The sequence below is a fragment of the Pteropus medius genome, unplaced genomic scaffold, assembly GCF_902729225.1.
Source record: "Pteropus medius unplaced genomic scaffold, Ma_sr-lr_union100, whole genome shotgun sequence".
In the NCBI taxonomy this organism is placed as follows: Eukaryota; Metazoa; Chordata; class Mammalia; order Chiroptera; family Pteropodidae; genus Pteropus; species Pteropus medius.
The window spans coordinates 17,989,702-18,009,473 of NW_024351073.1; the positions used below are offsets into that span (position 1 = coordinate 17,989,702).

The 19,772-nt window shown below is 46.7% G+C and overlaps 1 protein-coding gene and 1 pseudogene across 1 annotated transcript in view; both read right to left on the reverse strand.

Annotated features, from left to right (window-relative positions):
* Positions 1-19,772, reverse strand: part of TRIO (trio Rho guanine nucleotide exchange factor) — a 324,442-nt gene that overhangs the window by 213,161 nt on the left and 91,509 nt on the right. The window lies entirely within an intron of this gene.
* LOC120586441 (uncharacterized) lies at positions 17,184-17,299 on the reverse strand (annotated as a pseudogene).

Consider the following 19,772-nt stretch of genomic DNA (forward strand, 5'->3'; position numbering starts at 1 on the left):
ATTAACAGTAAGCTGGAGGATTACTATTAGTCCCGGGTCTTGGTAATTACCAGATTGTACTCATCAGTGTATTTAGGGGAAACGTGGGCGCGCACGCACCCCTGAACACAAAGAGCGGAGTGATAAATCTCTGCATCAGCGGCGGCGCGCATGCGCATGCACAAATGGAGGTGACGTCACCCTTTCCAGGCAGGCCGGCCGCAGTTCCGACTCCTGGACCTTTCTCTGCAGTGCCTGCAGGATTAGTCACAGATCACAAGGAGCGGCGGTGCGCGGTGGCACAATGTTGTGCTATCAAGGGTTTTAGTAGGGCAAGCACTTAGACTAGTGTTGCATAGGAAAGAAGCATTTTAACTAGCCTGGATCCCTACAAAATGTTTAATGAGGCAAAGATAAAAGGTTATAAATCAAATGGTAAAAACGTGTTTTTTACTTATAATTAAAACATAACGCAAACCTTACATCATTTATATATATAACTACAATCCACACATACACAATGTTTATAAAATGCACAGAAAGTGAATTAAGTAGTTACACATCAAGAATATAAACGTGTTCACAGACCACACCACACAGGAATATGAATGGGGTTTTATAGTGCAACATTATAATTTTTACTTATAACCTTTATGGTTATAATAACTGTCAGACTGGTTGATTTATTCCTTAGCAAAATTTTGGAAGCCATTGCCTGTAACATAATACCTTTAAGGAAGAAAAAGCAACATAAGTTTGACTGATTCAAGGTAGATAAGGGTATTTCACCTTAAAATAGCTTTGGTTTTTAATGTCTTGAGCACACAACACAGGACAAACCAAAGTAACCCCAAAGACTGTAACAACAGAAATATCTTCAACTGTAACATTTTAATGTAAATGTAAATGGAACAATCTATAGAATTTTTAACATTTAATGATTTAATTATGTATTAACTATGCATTACAAGTTAATTAAAAAGCATAATTCAAACCAATGGAAGGGAATATTTCAATAGCCTGAAACGGAGCACTATTATAAAGGGATTCTACCTTCTCACAATCTCATAAATCAAAAAAGAACCCCGTGTGCCCAGATGTACCATTCATCTCTGCATCTCCAGGGACCAGCACAGGGCGAAGTCTATGTGTGTGCCTGTAAAGCTCATCAGAAGGTTCCTCTGGAGGAAGCTCACCTGGCTTGTACTCTGGCACCCTAGTCACACCATCCTAAGCTACATATATATATATATACATACATACGCGTGCATACATATGGTTGTGATAATGACCCACTCCAAAAGATTTGCTTTATAAAAGCCGCTACCTCCCAGGAAAGCTGTTTAGAAACCTAACTTGTATCAAATGAACCACAGCGATACAACTAATATAACTGATCAAATGATCTGATTGCTAGCAAATCAACCCAAGTTCACTACTAAAAGAAACCTTGTTTAATCATTACATCAAATATTTCATACGTTAGCACCCTTGCCATCTATCAAACAAGGAAACAGTCTAATGCCCACATAAATTTTTAATGCTGATCACAGCCATGTTCTGTAAGATAAAGCTGTTATAATTCTACCTACTGTTTGTCCTTTAAATAAATATATTTTTAATTATTACATAAGATGTAGAAAGATTTTCAAGTACAGAGAAGTAGTAGGAATTAGTGATATGAGAAGTTCTGTGCACTCAGACCTGCCCTGCTAGGGAGTGAGGGAGCCTTGAACATTAAGTGTTAACTACGGTCTTGTTGAACTCTGGGAAAGCAACACACACGAGTGGTCAGTTCTGTGCAGATACTTACTACGGAAAAACTTGGGCCAGAGGGATCAGATCAGAGGAGACATCCCAGAAGATCTAAAGCTCATGGAGGGAGAGTGATGGTGGGTGTTGACTGCCCAGCAGGAAACTGCCATCACCAGAAAAGAGGCATCGTGAAGGAGAGGGCACCCGTGTGCCCGTGAGGCAGCCATCTCCACCTAGCTGTCTAACCCTGCACTTGTCCTATCCCCACAAACGAGAGTCCTACTGTGTGAGTCCCAGCGCAGTACCTGGCCCAGCAAACCATCCGCCCTATGGCACACCAAGAAGCTGGGCTTCTCCCTGCCCTCTGTCCTCTCGTGCACCCCTGCAGACGTGATTTAACCAGCGCCATGTCTGCCCGGCCCTTGTCCACCATCTCTCATGGGGGTTATTCTGGCAATCCCCTGATGGAGGTTTGTGACTCTCTGATCCATTCAGCCACTCCCCTAAACACACATTCCATCGCTTCACTCCCCTAAAATTCTTCAATGGCTTCTCAGTGCCCTTAAATAAAGCCCAAACTCCCTGACATGCACGAAGACCCTCGGGATCTGATGTCTGCTTACCCCTGCAGCCTCACTAGCTCCCCGTTCATTATCCTAATCCACAGCCACTCCAGGAATCCTGATCACCAGCAGGTAACACACGCCCTCGCTCGCCACCGAACGAACCACACACTGTTCTCCCGCCAGCCTGAATGAAACACCCCTTACTGTGTGTGCGCACACTTACACTCACCCACGCGCCCTTCACCCTCCCGGCTGACTCAGGCCAGAGCCACCCTTCCTGGGACGCCCAGCCCAGCCTCCACTGCTGGGTCAGACCGCCCATCCTGCACTCCCACAGCATCCTGACTCCCTGTCGTGCTGCATGCTAATTACCTAACCACGCATCCGTGTCTCCCATTAGGACACACACTCCGTGAGGGAAGGGACCGTCCGGTGTCACTGCATGGCTGCAGTGGCTGCCTAGCAGGGTGCCATGGAGCCCGGAGCTTCATACCTAGCTAGTTACACCTCGAGGTACACGTGCTTTGAGCAGCTGGAAATTTTCAGGGGACGCCTCGGACGTGGAGTTCTGATCAAAGTGCCCCCCTCGTCGCCGCAACGGCGCAAAGCAACAGACCTGCTATGCGCACCTGCTGTGCGCGCTCGTTTTGAGGACACCAAGGTGACTGACTGCGTTAGGTCTCTGTGTACCAAATTCACTGACTGGTATATAACATTGCATTACCTTATGCTTAGTCTATACTTAAAGTAGGAAAGGTTTACGTTAAGATTTTTACGATGTAATAATTAAAGTTATTTTCTGCCCCGGCCACCCTCCCTGATTAATTATTAAAGGCTTCTCTGAGGGGAAGAGTAGGCTGTGATTTGAGAGAAAAGCATTTGGTGGCTTCTCGCCCCACCTCTCAACCACCTAAAGGAATGCAGAAATGATTTTTAAGTGAAGAACAGAAAAGTTACTTCCATTTGGATTTAATTCCAACATACACTCATTAAAAAGATACATCTTTAATAACATCAAAGTATTTGTCAGAACTTTCTACTACCCAGTCCTTGATGCAGCTTAGCACTGCATTCTTAATCACTTGGCCTTCATAGGAGACGTACTTAAACATGGGGCTCTCGTAAGCCCTGGAAATTTTCTCCCTAAATGGCATGTTTCTGATTTTCATAAACGTGCATGAGAGCAACAGCAGCCTTAACAATGTATGTAAAACGAGCAAAGTCTGGACAAATAAGTGTCTTGCAAATACATGTACTGTTATTTATAAAAGAGATGTAGATATTGCTATGACTAATTAGACAAATCCATCTAAAAGTGTTACTTTGTCACTGACACTTTATATCAGTCACTGGCACTGACACTAAGTCCCTGACATAACGCAGGCTGTTCCAGACCATTCTGAAAAGGTTGGAAAACATTTACTGTACAGGTTAAAACCACAAAGCACAGAGGCGAATAACAATATAAACAACATACTGAAAGATTAGCACTCATGTTTTAATCATGAGAAATCCAGGTGACAGCTTATGGATAGCTAACCTGCTTCGCTTTGACAATCTTTTCTTCATCTTTTCTGAATGTATCAGAAATACATCTGCAGTCCATTGTGACACATCTGATGCCTGAGGACACAAGCTCCATTGTGACACATCTGATGCCTGAGGACACAAGCAGGAGCAAGCTCAGTCCTGTCCTTCAGATGCTTACTGACCAGCAGAAGACAGAGCCTGGAACAGTATTAGAATCCTGGGGGGAGCAATTCTGTCATCACTAAGGACAACTCAGAAAAGGGGAAGGGGGTGCTTCCTAACTTGTTTGTTTTTTGAGGCTTAACAGCGAGTGTGACCTACAGCTAAGTTTGAAGTTTCCTTCTAGAACCTCTATTTGGCATAACAAGATTTGACTGCTCAACAAGTGTGTGAGCCCTGAGGCCATGCTGCTGGGAGAAAGGCCAGCTTGGCTCCTGTCACAGATAATGTGTCCTGTTTTAAGATTACACCATGAGGCCAACCTCAGCCCCTAGGTCTCACTGGCTGTTAAGGTTAAAGCAACTTCTTTTGCTCGAGGTAAGTCAGATGGCTGGTGTCCTGCCCAACCCTCATTTCCCAGCAGGGGAAAAAAAACTCTAGTAAAAAGGGTCCTATTCGTTTACTTTCCAGTTAAATTCCTAGTAAGAAAAATAAGAAACTACAGAAAGGGTTGAGAAAAGTAACGAATCTGCTAATGGGAAACACAAAAAGAGAAATTCATTTCCATTCTCTACCTGCCTCTCCTACCTCTTTCTGCATACATGCGGATTTGTTAAATTGTGGTCAAAAATGTGTTTATTACACAAAATAATTTAGATATACTGATGGCAAAACAAATTTTGACATAAAAATGGATTTACTGTGAATCGGCTCATCTCCCGCTTGGTATTTTTATGCATATTCTTTGGAGAGGAAAAAGGATGCAAATTCGCCTGGTGAAGAGGACAGAGATGCCTGAGAGGACGGGGACCCTCTGGGACCCTGTGGGACCAGTGAGTGACCTTGAGATTACCCGCTGGGGACCAGTGAGTGACCTTGAGATTACGCGCCCACGCAGTCTCTCCCTTGACTCAAGGTCGAGGTGGGAGGTAAAGAGCAGAGGCCAGCACAGGCCCAGCGGAGCGCGGCACAAGTGCTCCAGCAGGGCTGTGACCCTCACAAAGGTGAAGCCGCTCCTACTGTGTGGCCTCATAACTAACGCATCGCCCCTCTCGGAGCAGTGCTGACATGCCAGGGGCTGGGATGACGGTGTCAACTGGGCCTGTGCTGAGGTCGCAGGGCCTCCCCCAGCTATGGGTCCTGCAGGGACTAACCATGAGAGGTCGAGGGAAGGCGGAGGCCGAACTCTCCCGCTGGCTGACTTCTGCAGTCTCGCCCTGCTGTCCCCAAGCTGAGTGCCCAGACTCAAAGCTGTAAGCCTTGGAGGCTGGGGATCTGCTTTCCTCTCCAGAGTCTCTAATTGCTAAGTTAGTATCTTACCTACTAGGAAGCCCACGGAACTTCTTCCCCCAAATTAATGAGTATAGAAATGCAAATGGCAATGTGCTAGGGACAGGTCAAGTGAGGTTTGTGGTATTCATTCTCCAGCTCAAGGCACCTGCAGGACGTCTGCAGTCAGTATCCGCACAGAGTCCTAAATCCACCTGCCGCCCAGGTGCTTATGAAACGCAGAGGACACAGGGCTGATTACAGGCAACTTCCTTCCAAGGGAAACACACCACAGACACAAGAAGTGTGAAGAGGAAGCCACGCCTCAGCTCCACCAGCATCACGGTTCACACATGTCACGTGACAGCAAGTGCCCCAACTCAGAACAAAACTTGCTGTTCGGGCACTGGTGTGTCAAGCAAGGAGTCGGAGCTGGAACCTGGCTGCCTGGTTGGCCACCACCCAGCGGGGGAGCCACGGCTAAGCACCCAGTCTCCGCGCCCTTGTTTCCTCATCTGTAAAGTGGGACCCCCCAGAACAGCACCCCACAGAACTGACCAATGAACGGCGCTTGGAGCACTGTTAGACCACTGGCAGCTGAGGACGCAGCTCATTCTTAGATGTTCACATTTGTAAGTGCTTTCAGTAGATGGATTTGGGGGAATTTCACCCATTTACCTACATTTAAGAGATGCATCTTGACTGAAAAATAAAGAAGAATAGAACTGAGACATGTAGTTATTGTCAAAAGCCATGGAAAAAAAATACTTATTTTAAAAATCAAAAGTCGTGATAAATTAACCTTGGCAATTTCCTTCTCCCGGGACTGACTAGAAATTATTTAAGGAACTAAAAGGCAACGCAAAAGTTAGAACATTCTTTTGCCTAAGAGTCTGTCACACTCCCCCAACCCTAGCGTAACTCACTCATACCTGAGCATTCCTGGGGTCCTGCTTAGCCTGTTTCCATTTATGGAAAGGGGCAAATCAGAACTATATTGGAAATGAAAACAGAAAAGCCAAAAAATCACCTGAAGGGAAAAATTTTTTTGGAAGAGCTCACCTCCTCTCACTAAAATGGTGTCAACAAAAACTTTACTAACCCCAAAAAGTGCTCCCTTTCGGGCCGACATCTTTGCACTTCATGCCCCGTTGTCCACTGGAGTAGGATCCCTTTTCTCCCACTCTGAAGCGGGAAAGGAGGGGGTGACAGCTGTGCTATTACCACAGGCAGCTCCGCCAGCCGGAACTTGAGCTTGCTGGGCCCCCCGGACCTGGTGGAGATGCCAGGATGTGCCGGTTTGGTGCCCGGAGAAAGAAGGGCGGCAGGCTCGCACGTCCGGACGCGGCCCCTGCCACCAGGGTCTGTAACCGACAGGAGGTCGCTCTCTACCCTGCAAAGCGACCTGGCTCAGGCCTGAGTCAGAAGGCACAGGCAGATCCCCCTCATCTGCCACCGTCGGTCTTTCTAATACGCGCTCCTCTCTCATTTTAACAGATGATCGAGAACAGACAGGATTTCCCCACTCTGCCTAGACACGTGGTCAACAATGAAATGAGCAGCTAGTCGTGCTGTTCAAAAAGATGCTGGCCTTGGTACAAACTGTCCGTGGCTGCCGCACCCTCGGCCCACCCTGGTGGAGGCAAAACTCATTCGAAAATAAGTGTTTAAAGTGGTGAAAAACCACACTAAGTTTTCCTCCTTCAGTTTCCTGCGAAAGCAAGTGCAGTTCTGGGGAGCGGGACACCAGTCACTGCCACGGCAGCACTTCAGCACCTCACGCAGGAGGACAGGTGATGATGCCATTATGGAAAATGACTTCTAAGAGCCCTGACGGCTTTGAATACCCGATTATTCACTTCATGGTGAAACACAAGGCTTTTAAACCAATTTTCTAATTCTTTCAGCTACTAAAATGAAAGCCCAAGCAAAACAGGCCTCAGACTCAGAAGAGAAGGCCGGCTGGTCCGCGTGCAGGTGTGCCGTATCACCTGCGCGAGGGTGAAATCACCATCCTATTGAAGACCCCGAACACTGCCAACACTTAGAAGCCTCCTCCACGCCCTGCCTGACGGCCCCCGCCACCTGGCTCCGGATACAACCACCAGGGTTTTGGGATAACCATTCCAGGCTCTTCTTTTTAGTTTTGCCATTTACGAATCTATTGCGTACGACATTGCTCCGTCTGCTCGTCTTTGAGTTTCCTATGAAGGTAATCATTCCACACGCGTTCTCTTGTGACTTGTCCCCAGTTTGGATGGTTCATTTATCCGCCTTGATGTGCACGCTGAGCTGTGTTTAATGCTCCATTCTGTGACAACACCACGAACTTGTTTCTGCAATCTTGTTAATGGACGTTTGCTGTCTCCCATTTCTGCTATTATAAAGTGCTGCCGCCATAAACAGCCCTGGCCACGTATCCCAGAATACACTTCCAGAATGTTCTGTAGGCCCAGGAATAGGCCGGGGGTGGGAGGGAATTGCTGGGTCAGAGTTTACGCACCTTTCAAGTTTATGAGGTGATGCCAAATTGTTTTCCCAAATGGCTAAACTCCACATCCTCTCTACAGCCTGTACTGTCTCTCAGATAAGTCTATGAATAGTTTTTAAGGAAGCAACCATTAGATACCTTTTACCAAAATGACTTAAGAAGAAAACAAAGCAAGTATATTAATGGGCAAGAGATTACTTTGAAATTAATTTTGGGTTCGAACCTCTCTGAGCTAATAGAGCAGTGAAGTGGATTCTCGCGTTTGGCTCTGAAACTTTGAGACTGAAAGAACAGGATGCCCCAGATGCTTCCCCTTCTATTCCGATCTCAAGCGCATTCCTCTAACAGTTCCTCCTCTTTAAGACTCCCCGAGAAGAACTGCCAGAAAGGAAGTGCCGTGGATCTGGGCAGAAGCACCATTTCTGAACTCCCAGCGGACGTGTCCCAAAATTCATTAGTAAGTCGCTGTTCCTCGGTGTCAGGAAGGGGCTTCCCCACAGAGACAGCACGGTGGGCTGGTCTCGGGGTCTCAGGGTTCCCGCAAAAGCCCACTTCACACACAATAACCCACCCACGCTGCTGGTGTGGGCTGCAGCAGAAATGGGAGCGAAAACCACAACCTTTCTCCGGGGAAGATGGAGCCAAAGCAAAGGGCTGACCACGGCCCTCGCCCTCCCCGTCCTCCTTCCCACTGCCGAGCCCTCCTTCCCCAGGCTCCCCACACTTCAGCCCCCCGACCTCTAACACTGAGAGCACTTCTCCAAGGTTTCGGTCTCAAGACCCCTTTACACACTTAAAAATCACTGAGTGTCCGAAAGAGCTTGAGAAAACATCACTACACACTTTGGAAAGAAGGAGAGCAAGACAAAGCTGAGACTACGCAGCAGCAGGTCCTTCAATGGCACTCTGTTCGACATCACTCGGTGACAACATTAATGAGGCTGCAGGAACTTTACTCCTGTTTCCATCCATCGGCCTCTGGTAAAGCTGGTCTCGCTCTACACTGCTCCATGCAAAGTCGCAGAACCGATCGACGATGTTAGGCGAGGACCTGCGAGGACTTGCTGCACTTGCTCATGTGACAACGGCTTTAACTCGCGGAGCCCCTGAAAAGTTCTTGGGGAGACCCCGGGGTCCCGGAACCACACTTAGAGAACCACTGCCTCAAGCAAACGCCTGGTCACTAAAGAATTTTACTACGTGCTCCGATCACCAATTACAAATGTATTCTTGTTACATTACATAACCCCGAACGGACATTCGAAAATCAGCTGTAAACAAATATGTGTAAAAAGACTTTGAAACTTTCTTCCGCACTCAGGAGCTCGAGGCGCACACGCCCTAGGCGAAGACGGAGCCCCTGCCCTCCTTGAAACCAGCATCTCTTTTCTTCAGCCAAGTCCCTCTGAGCTACCATCGTGACAGGACCGTGACAGAGAAGCGTGCACCAGTGATCCTCGTGCTGATGTAGAGCGCGCTTCCTTGATCAAATGAATGGCTACTCGTCATTCCAGGGCCAGGCCCCCTGGAGAGGGAAACGGTGCAGTGTGTATGGCTGAACCCCAAGCCCAGGAGCCCTGAGTGTACAGGCCAGTCTCGCGAGAGTCTGCCTAGGGGTCGGCGCCCCTACCCTGCACCTGTCACCGCTCCCCCCACCACGCGCTGGGCAGACGCAGGGAAAGCTGCACATCTGCCCAGGATCAGAACCCTGGTCCCTTCGCTCCTCTGCCCGTGCACGCCAGGACCACAGCTTCCGGTTTAGAGACAGAATGAAGCCAAGCCGACACTGCTTCATGCACAGACCACCCAATCGGAGCCGCGGAATTCGGATCTGGAAAGGTCAGTTTTCAAGGAATGTTCGAGGAATGATTTAATCGTTTCCTGAGCTCTCCTGTCATCTTTGTTCTTCCTACGGGAGGGGGCAGAAGGCGTGGGGTGCCCCCTGAGAGGTGCGCCTTGGAATAGGCCCTACATCAAGAACAGAGATGAGTCCCTCAGAGACGCAGGTGAGGCCACCTGAAGAACCCAACCTGCAGGCTAATGATGAATATGTGCATATGTTGGAGGCGAAGGAGGGCAGAGGGCAGGCAGCCTGGCCAGGTGGCCTCCGGATCAGGCAGCGGCAGGAGAGGAGGGAGAAAGGACTGGATGTAGAATGACCACACGCGGAAAAGCAATTAGAGCTGTCAACAGACGTGATGGAAAAGCAACCGCCCCAACGTACAGAAAATGCCTCCAAAGAGTCTCGCAAAAAAACGATGCTTAATTTTTAATGAGACAAAGTCTTGAACATGACACAAAGTTACCACGACCGAGTATGCAGTCAGAAAGTGACCTTCTGCTTTCGTAAACAAGTACAAACCAAACCAAACTAGTGTTTATTTTTATTTCAGCGTCTTATTTTCCAAGATCTGATTAAGGCTTGGGAAGGACACCTTTGTAAGGTTGGCTCCTTCAGAATCCTGTGCTAAGGCTTCGCCGTCATCTCACGAATTGGCCAAATAGACTCCAGTGCCTGGTGGACCATCCCCGTAAGTAAAACCACGTACCCAGTGAACAGAGGTGCCGACCACAGTGGCTGTCCCCAGACCCCCTGGTCCCAAGCTCTCGGCCTCAGCTCACCTTCTCACCAAGAAAAGCCAGGTTGTGTGATACGAACTCACTTGATTTTCTCCTCCACGTTCAAACACCTCTACTGCTAACTGGCCTCCTGATTTTGGAGAAGAAACAGACACCGTCCTTCCCAGAATAACCATGGCTTCTGCTGGCACCTGTTTCATCTACTAATGAGGCCATTCCCACCCCTCACATCTTCCCCGTGCAGATGGAGTCAAAGCCCCAGCCGTCCCCTGCGGGGACAGTCCCCACCTCCCAGGACCCTATGAGGATTCAAAGAGGTGACACGTGTAAAGCTGCAAAATCCGCTCGGCGATCGTGCTCTACAAGTGTCAGCTTGATCGATGAAAGGGCACCACAGCTCTGGTCCCTGCCACCCAGTCCCAAGCCTTCAGAGGGATTGTCCCAGCGTGAGGGGCAGCAGGGCTGCACGGTGGCGGTGAAGAGGGAGCCACCAGCCAAGCACGATGGGAGTGAAGACGGCAGTACCAACCAGGGCTCCCCTCAACCGCCCATCTCCGCGATCTCCAAACTCCCCAAATAATGAGGCACTTTTCAGAAACTGGGATTAAGGTGCTATGATTGTTCTTTACACAGGAGTTAAGCTCTGTCACCTTAGGGGCAGCCCATAAATGCTGATCAAAATTAGAACTGGCACAGCTTAACAATAAGGTCCCCAGAGGCGTGGGACCCCCATAGCCAAGGAAGCCTTGTAAATGCTTAACCATTACGGTAGCAGCACCTAACTAACCACTGCAATGACATCACCCAGAGAGCCAGGCAGCACAGTGCAAAGCTGTGTTGGTGTCGTTAAGCCTCACAGGCTGGGGACTCTCACACCCAGAGACTTCTAACAACCGGCAAGAGAATCTCCAGGGTCGCTTGAGGAGCAAAAAGGCACCAAACCCAATCTCTCCTTTAAAGAAAAAAAAATCAGTGAGCTCAGATGCAGAGTGCCCCTAGCCTGGCTCTGTCTCTGGGCAAGGCGGCCCACCTCCCCGGCCATGGTCCCCTCCCCTGGAACCCTGCGTTTCCGAAGCTGCTGGTGGATCCAACGAGCCAGTGCAGGCAAGTGTTTCACCCGGAGCCGAACAAACAAGGGTGCAGTGCAGCGAACACTGCCCTAGCCAACAGGATGCGTGCCGGCCACGGAGGAAGGACACCACAAGGCAGCACGTGGCCGTTAAAAAAGACGCGCTTCTGGGTACACACCACTGAACGTGGTACCGTCTCCCTGTCAGCCCTCTCGAGGACAGGCCCAGGTGAGCTGCTGCCAGAACTCACGAGACAGCAGTAGAAGGAAGGGGAAAGCCCCGGCTGTGAGCATTTCACCCCGAATAAAGAGGCAAGTGGTTGCTAATGGCAACAGAGCATCCATCCCCCAATTTTAAATTTATGCACACACTCAGCCTCCATGGTTCTCCACAACGTGCTACTCTGGTCATTTTTTGGCATAAAAAGTCACCTGTGGAGCGCGGAAGCACACGTGTGTGTACCCACAGGTGGGGCGAGGTGCTGCGAGAGAAAGCAGTTCCAAACGCACGGTCCCTCCGAGCTGACAAAGCGCTGGCAGCGCAGAGGTATCCCTGTGAAGACAGTGACGGCATGCTGGCCACGTGGCCACAGCGGAAAGGATTACATCATCTCCTTTGTGCAAAGGCAAACTGTGAGAGAAGCAACTGCCCACCGGTTTAAGTCCCACGCGAGGCTGTGCTGCTCTCGGCTGCAGTTCCTGTCGGTGACAATCAGCCTTATTTCTCCTTTGTGACGAGAATAAAACATGCCCCAAGGACGATAAAATCAAGCAGTGTGGATTCTCTGACAAATTCATATTCATTGCTTCCCTGTGCCTTCTCAAGCACACTGTTTCTTAAGAGGATAATTCCTGAAACTGGAAAAGGGAAAGAATAGGTCTATTTATGAACTAGGTAAGAAAACTGGCAGAACGTTTGTTCATTCTGGATCTGCTTCGCCTTTCCAGCTGTGGAAGGTGGCACATCACTGACTCACGCCGGGCACCGTGTGCCTCCCATGGTAAGACGGAGCTGACAGCCAGACGAGTCTTTCAACCAGCCCTCAGGCAGCGCTATCACCGGGTCCAGAACTCTGCTCTGCTCATTTTAAAATGACTCTACTAAACGGCAAGCCGGGAATTGGCTCAGAATTACATTACCACCAAGATCCCTGCTCACGAAATATATCCTGTGAGCAAAGGTCTGCCCTTCACAGTCATACTGAACCTCACCTTCGGCCTTGTGACAAAGCACTTGTGCCCAGGAGTCTGTCCAGTTGTTGACCCTGACACATGGAAATTAAACTCACAGGAAGGAACGAATGAAGCCTGAGCCACCAGAACACATTCTCTGCAGAGAGTTCCCACCCCTAAAGCTCAGAAACTTCAGCTGTTTGTCAAGCCAAAGTAATGGCCAGGGTGTCCGCCTCTACGGACGGCCCAGCCTGCAGTGACAGGCGGTCAGCACACGCTCACTCTCACCACGGGCTGAGTACCATCAGCCTCACGATGACGAGACCGCTCGCCCGTGTTTGGGGTGGCTCTAGAACCCAGAAATCGACTAAATCAGAAGTAATGTTCTCTACCTTTCCATTTTCAAGTCTGCTTTACCAAAAAGGCTCTATCTGCTTCTCTGTACACGTCCACCAGAAGCCACACAGCCACCTGAGCCCCAACACACGGGTCATCCTGCAGGACACATGTCCATGTGTGTGACGCATGTCTGCGTGTGACAGACGTCCGCGTGTGTGACACATCTGCATGTGTCTTCTAAGAACTCTACCACCAAATTCAGTGCATTTTCCAAAATAAGTTTCAGTTAATCAAGAATTTTTTCAATGCAACCTCTATTTCTGAGTTAATCTATAAAAATGAATTTCTTTAAAGACTAATTTTTTATCTTAATAGGGTGAGGAAACTGTTTTCGTAAAGGTGAAAACTGCACGTTAAATTTTCATAGTTCGGACTGGTCTTCCCTAGAGCGCCAAGGCTTACGTCCACACCTCAGAAAATGGGGCACAGCAGCAGAGTCCAACTCGCCGGCTGTGACAGCAACAAGGCACTCCCACTGTCCTGAACTTGGCTCAGGCTGAGGGCAGACAAGGGACGAGCCTGTGCAAGCTGAGGACAGACCCAGGGGCCTCTCTGCGGGGCTTCCGGGGAGGCACCCGCCCTGGGGCGGGAAGGAGAGGGTGGTGGAGACAGCATGGGCTCCTTCCAGCTGTGGGGGTGGGGCGCTCACACACGTTGCTGCTGGGAGCAAAGGGACCGGGGAGAGAGGCCAGGAGGGCAACGTGACAGGCACGGGGCCTCAGCCAGAGAGGGACAGAGTGCACCTCCAGGGGAGACCTGAAGGGGAGTGGGAAAAGTCACTGCAGTGTGCCTCAGGGTGTCTAGGAACATTCCAGGTGGTGGGGAGTGGGGTGGGGGTGGGGGGTGGGGATGTCACTGGAGAACAAGAACAGACATATGGGGAGACAGAAACAGGAGACAGAGCACAAGACAGCAGCAACCAGCAGCATAGCCAGGTCAAAAGAGATGCCACCCTTTCCCTTCCCCTGTCCCCAGCCCCAATGAGAAGGGCCAAAAGAAACAAGGGGTGAGAGGTGTGAGTGGAGAGAGAGGAAGAATACAGAGACACTGCCTCTTCTGGTTTGCAGAAATAAATGGGGGGAATGTGCTGTGAGGGAGGAAGTTGATGAAAAAGTGCCGTTTTGGTTTAGGGTGGCCTAAGTCCCTTAACGCCTAGAGCGAGAACTAGCACCCAGAGAGGACAGACAGCTACAGGGCCTGCCTGGGAAGCTCAGAAGAGGCGGCGACAGGCGGGGCGCACGCCCCCCCACCTTCCGACAGGTGAGTGAAGTGGTGATGTGAGCACATGCACCTCCCAGCCCTGAATGAGACTAAACCTGACAGTTCCCGCCTAGTTGAATGCCTAGTAAATCGTTTTAAATTGAAGAGAAATTAAGTATCGAAACTTTAAGTGTTGATCTTGTAAGTTTTATATTTTGTTTCTATTTTAAAAAGGCAGTCTGTTTATTTTGAACTTTTATCTTCCAGTTTAAATGGTTTCAAAGAGTACAACAAAATAGCGTTTGTAACCACTTACCAGATGAAAGAAATGGTTTAAGGTGAGCGGTAAAGTAAAATCTACAAGGGATTTAAGTAAATCAAGGGGCTGGATAATGAGTGTTTTTTCTCATTATATCATTATCTAAGAGCTACTTTCCAGGACGACCAAGCGGTATTTAATATACACTCTGTCCTTAAGCAGCTTCTGTCTTAATCTGCTCGGAATAGACACCATGTATTCAAAAGTCAAACAAACAGCCATCTAATCCTACAGCCTGCACCATTTAACCGGAATGGGAATCATTTGACAAAATAGGCTTTAGGAAGGTCAATGCTCTGGCTGGCAACAAAGCCACAGGCCACCAGTTAGTTACACTGAATTCTGAAGCACTGGCCCCAAATATCAACGCCCTGGACGCCCTTCGCCCACTGTCCCCAGGGACCGCTGTGTGCGCGGGGAGACCGCCGTGCAGCCTGCTCCGGGCACAGACACGAGGCGGTCCACTGATCTACACACAGCAGCTCTTCCATGCCGAGGCATCACCCATTCGTGGCAGCTGAACTGTCACCAGCTCGGTCCGATGCATACCATCATTAAGCAACGACAAGCACAGCTCTTAAGAAAACAAGATTTTTGTGAGCAGCTGCCACAAACATAATCTAAGCCTTTCTTTTCTTAATTCGAAAGTGGAGGCGGGGGCGGGGGGTGAAGGGACTGCAAGCCCTTCCCGTGAACAAGCGCTGCAGTCACAGGAAAAGACTGAACCGTCTGACAACGGCACACTGATCCCGACCCTATCACACACATTCAGAAAGAATGTTCTAGCTGAAATGAGAAACTGCAGTGGCAGAAGGGCTCAGATTTCTGGGGTGTACTGATGTAGAAATTATGCCAGCATTTTCAACAGGTGCAAATGAGCTTTCACAATAACCTGACTTAAATACCCAGGATAAATGGACACACCACAGAACGGTAAGTGGATGTTAAAGGCTGAGAAAACGTATACAGTTAAGGAAAGAAACTGTCAGCAAACCACAGCCAACGTGGTCTTTAACGACCCTAATTATTTCCATGGCACATGTTTTCCTTATACCGTATGAGAAAAGCAAACCCTAAGAAACACTAATTCTGCTTCTATCCTCCTGCTGAATAGTTTTTTTTAACTCAGAACACTACATTCATTATAAGACAATGTTTTAGGTACATCTTTCAAAAAACCATTTTCTAATTCGAGACTCTCACAGTCAAAGTGGCCATTATCGCCTATACATGGAAACTTTTTTAAATCAAGCACCACAAAGAAAAATCAACCGAGGATTCTAAGCTAAAACAACTTGATGGGGGTGGGGAGAAAGTTTACTAGCATTACAGAATATAACCTCGAATCAAAATTAAATTTTTCTTTTTAAAAACGTTCTATTTATGAGGTATGGAATGAATGCTGAGGGCAGAATAAATGTGAATGAAGAGGAATGCGAGAATATGCCAGAGGCAGGACAGATACGCAGACACCCAAAACACCAAGGAAAACAAAAGCCTGAAGCACCGTTCATAGGAGCACCCTAACTTCACTGGGTCCCATACCAGCTCCTACCGAGCTCCTCAGCTGGGGGGTGGGAGAAGAGAGATACCACCCAACACCTGCTGACTTGCCCATGCAGCTCGGCTCCGGGGCGGGGCGGCGGGAGTGGAGGGGGCTCCCCTTGCTCACTCATCACTGTCTCTGTTCCAAAAGCCCCCTCTGCTGGAACTTATGAATAAGATGTCTCACGGGTCACCTGTAATTCACCTTCCCAGGTAGTTCAGAGAGGGTAGAGACCACACTTCCCATTTCTAGGTTGTTCTCCAACAATGCATTTCATGGTGGGAATTTTAGGACTGGCTGACTTTGATCTCAGAGTAGATAAAAAGGCCCCAGGTTGTTATCTTTTTCTCATCATTTGTGAATGAGTATGGATATAAAACTAGAAACCCCACTACACCTGGCCGATAACACTTTATTTTATTCTTGTGAGGATTCCCCCGCCAAAACTAGATCACCTTTAATAAGCTTTTTAATCATAAAAATTGACAAGACTTCAGAGTTTTCTCCTGTGTCTCACGTTTAACGGCTTTTATTCTTTGTAGATATGCAGTTGCGAAAAGATAATGATTTAGCCTATCTCTATTATAATAACGTAAGAACATAATAACGTAATAGAGAAAAGAACTTTCTAGCAGCTGGCTGAAAGCATTAAGCAAAACAGTAGTTTGTGGTTACAAGCCCAGGAGTAGGACCACACTGCATAGATTCCAAACCTGGCTTTGCTACTTAGGAGCTGCGTGGTCTTAGGTAAGTCCTTAACTTCTCTGTACCTGTTTCCATGTACATAAAACACTATGCCCACACTGTAGTACTGTAGTGAGGATTAAAGTTAATACAAGTCAGGGTTTAACCCAGGGCCTGGCACGTGCTAAGTGCCATAAGTCACCATGCTTGTGTTGTTATTCAGAATGCTACTGAAATAATATAATTTACTTTTTAATTTTAGTAAAAATTAGAGCAAATATATTCAACTGCTATATATAATGTTACAAGCTTCCACTGAAATATAATTTGTCCCACATCTGGCACTAATGGAGATGCACTGATGATGTAACTGGCATATCTGAACGTAAAACTAGAAGCAAATTACACCCAACCCTCAATTTATGTGGATTATCCGTTCCATGCTTTATTATTATTATTATGTATGCCTACAGCACCTGGTCTTCCTAGGTGGTCTCCCATCCAAGTACTAACCAGGCCCAACCCTGCTCAGCTACTGAGATGAGTCATCGGGCTCGTTCAGGGTGGCATGGCCGTAAACCATGGACCGGAGGTCCACTAGGGCTCGAACCCAGGACCTTCTGCGTGTAAAGCAGACGCACTAACCGCTACACCATGGAACCACGTCCGTGTTTTTCTTTATTAAGTGGAAGAAAACCGCATAAAAAGTCCACCAGTATGAAAAAAATACTAAATAGGCTGACAGAAAGCATAAAAACATTTCAAATATTTTCACACACAAAAAAATGTTAATGAAAATTCAGAAAAACCAAAATAAATAATATTCGCTGTCGGTGTCTGTGCTGTAATCTAAAGCAATCAACCGTATCCTTTTAATTAGCACAAAGTCACCATCTTTGTCACTCAAAATATTTGGAAGTACTACCACTTTGGTTGCATTATTTTTATGTTTTTGGATGATCTTTTTCCAACCCATCTTTTGCTAAGTTTTCATAAATTCCTCGATATTCCCTGCAACATTTTTAAAAATCTGTTAGAAATTTTAAGGCTTGTTGGATGTTTGTTTGGAGCAATATCTAGAATTTCAGTTTCCAGTTTTGTAGCCAGTTCAAGAGCTTTGTAAATATTTTCTGCAGTGAATGAAAGTGATTCAAGGTCACTGCCATAGTCATCAGCAGGATGGGCTTCAGATATTAAGTGAATTAATTGATTATCAGTTAATGTGTGATCAACCAGTCATTCATTAATATCATCTACAAACTTTCTGATCCTTCTTGAAATTTACTTAATAAATTAATGCTAAGTTAATCCCTCTTCAGTTGTTGGAACCATATTCCCTGGTACAACCACTTCTGGCCATACCGCTTTTCCAGCAAGCATTTAAAGTTGATGGCTTTACATCATGCAAAGCTGAAGCAATGTTCTTGATACAACTTAAAACTGTGTATTTATTCCAAGCTTCTGTAACTGTGAGTGATTCATTATCTTCAAGTTTATTAAAAATATCATTAAAATTCTGTTTAATATAATTGCTCTTACAGGTGGAAATAAGGCCTTGATATAAAGGTTGGATCAAGGAAGTTTATTTGGTGGCAAATATCCAACTTTCATGCTGGATGCTCTAAGTTGTGTGGATGACTAGGTACATTATCAAAAAGTAAGAATATTTTTAAAAGAAGACATTTTCCTTCATATATATTTCCAGCTTCTACAGCAAAACATTTGTAAAACCAATCCTGAAAAACATCAGTAGTTACCCATGCTTTTTTTATTTGCCATCCAATGAATAGAAAGATACATTAACAATTGTGTGTTAGTATCTGTCCTTTGTAGGTTGCTAAGTTACTGTTTTTTAGAAAGAATAATGGCCAATAATGGAAATGGAAAAGAAGGAACCGCGTAAAATGAGACCGCGTAAACGGAAACCGTGTATAAACAGTTCACATAAACGGGGGGAATATTTACCCCACATAAAAAACTCGCATAAAAAGAATCCCGAGGAAGTCGAGGGACGGGTATCTGGAGAGCGTCTGGGTCAGGAGCAAAGACAGACCCAAGGTGGGGAAATGCATGTTTGCTTCTGATCTGCCGTCTTCAAGGCGAAATGTGAAGAAGGCTAAAATAAGAGATTTAGAGCTGGAAATTTCTCCACATCCATAAAAACATGAAATATCAGCCTATAATAGGGATCGAGTTTCAATTAAATAAAAGGTTCTAAAAAGTTTTTTAAAGAGCACGGTCTTAAGTGGAGACGGCAGCTGACCATCCCTCCCACCTGCTCTTGGAGCATCCGATAAAGAACACCCTCATGCAGCACTCGGTTTTACAATGTATGGATTTCAGGATCACACTAAAAGTTTACAGAATCTTCTGCCCACTCCATAATTTCTACCTGGTTTCCCTAAATCAGTATCATTTCTCTATTATGACATAAGGCAAATTTGATGTTCGAAGGATGATTATACACTATGAATGTGAATATGCAGAAGACAGACCCCCTCCCAAAAGACCTACATTTGTAGTTAAAAATCAAAGAAGATATTTGGAAAACATCCTTCTTTGAATAAAACTCTCAAATTGTTTGAGACCTTCACCAGGATAAACTCAGTAGGGAATAAAAAGCCTTAATTCTAACACTGATAAAAAAGAAAATAAATCAAAGTGGCATTTTTGTTTCTTTCCATGTATTAAAACATGCTATTTCCCTAAAACATTCACTAGTATTTTAAACACACACACACTGAGGGACCTAAGAACTACTCTTAAAACCTTGTTTCACAATGAGTGAGAAAATAATATAAATTTCAAACTTTTACCGTATTATATTCCAAAACAGGTTTTGCTAACCGCTTTAATGAAGAAATCTCATCTTGATTATAAAAATAAAAATTTTTAAGTAGGGAGGGAAATTCAAGATTAATAGCCTTTCAAATTCAAACCAATTGGTAGATTTGCAGACTTTTATTAGATATTGATAACGGGGGTCTTGTTTTCTTTGACTTAGAATGTTTTGCCTTTGGTGAAACATGAATAACGTTTCCCTCTCGTCTCAC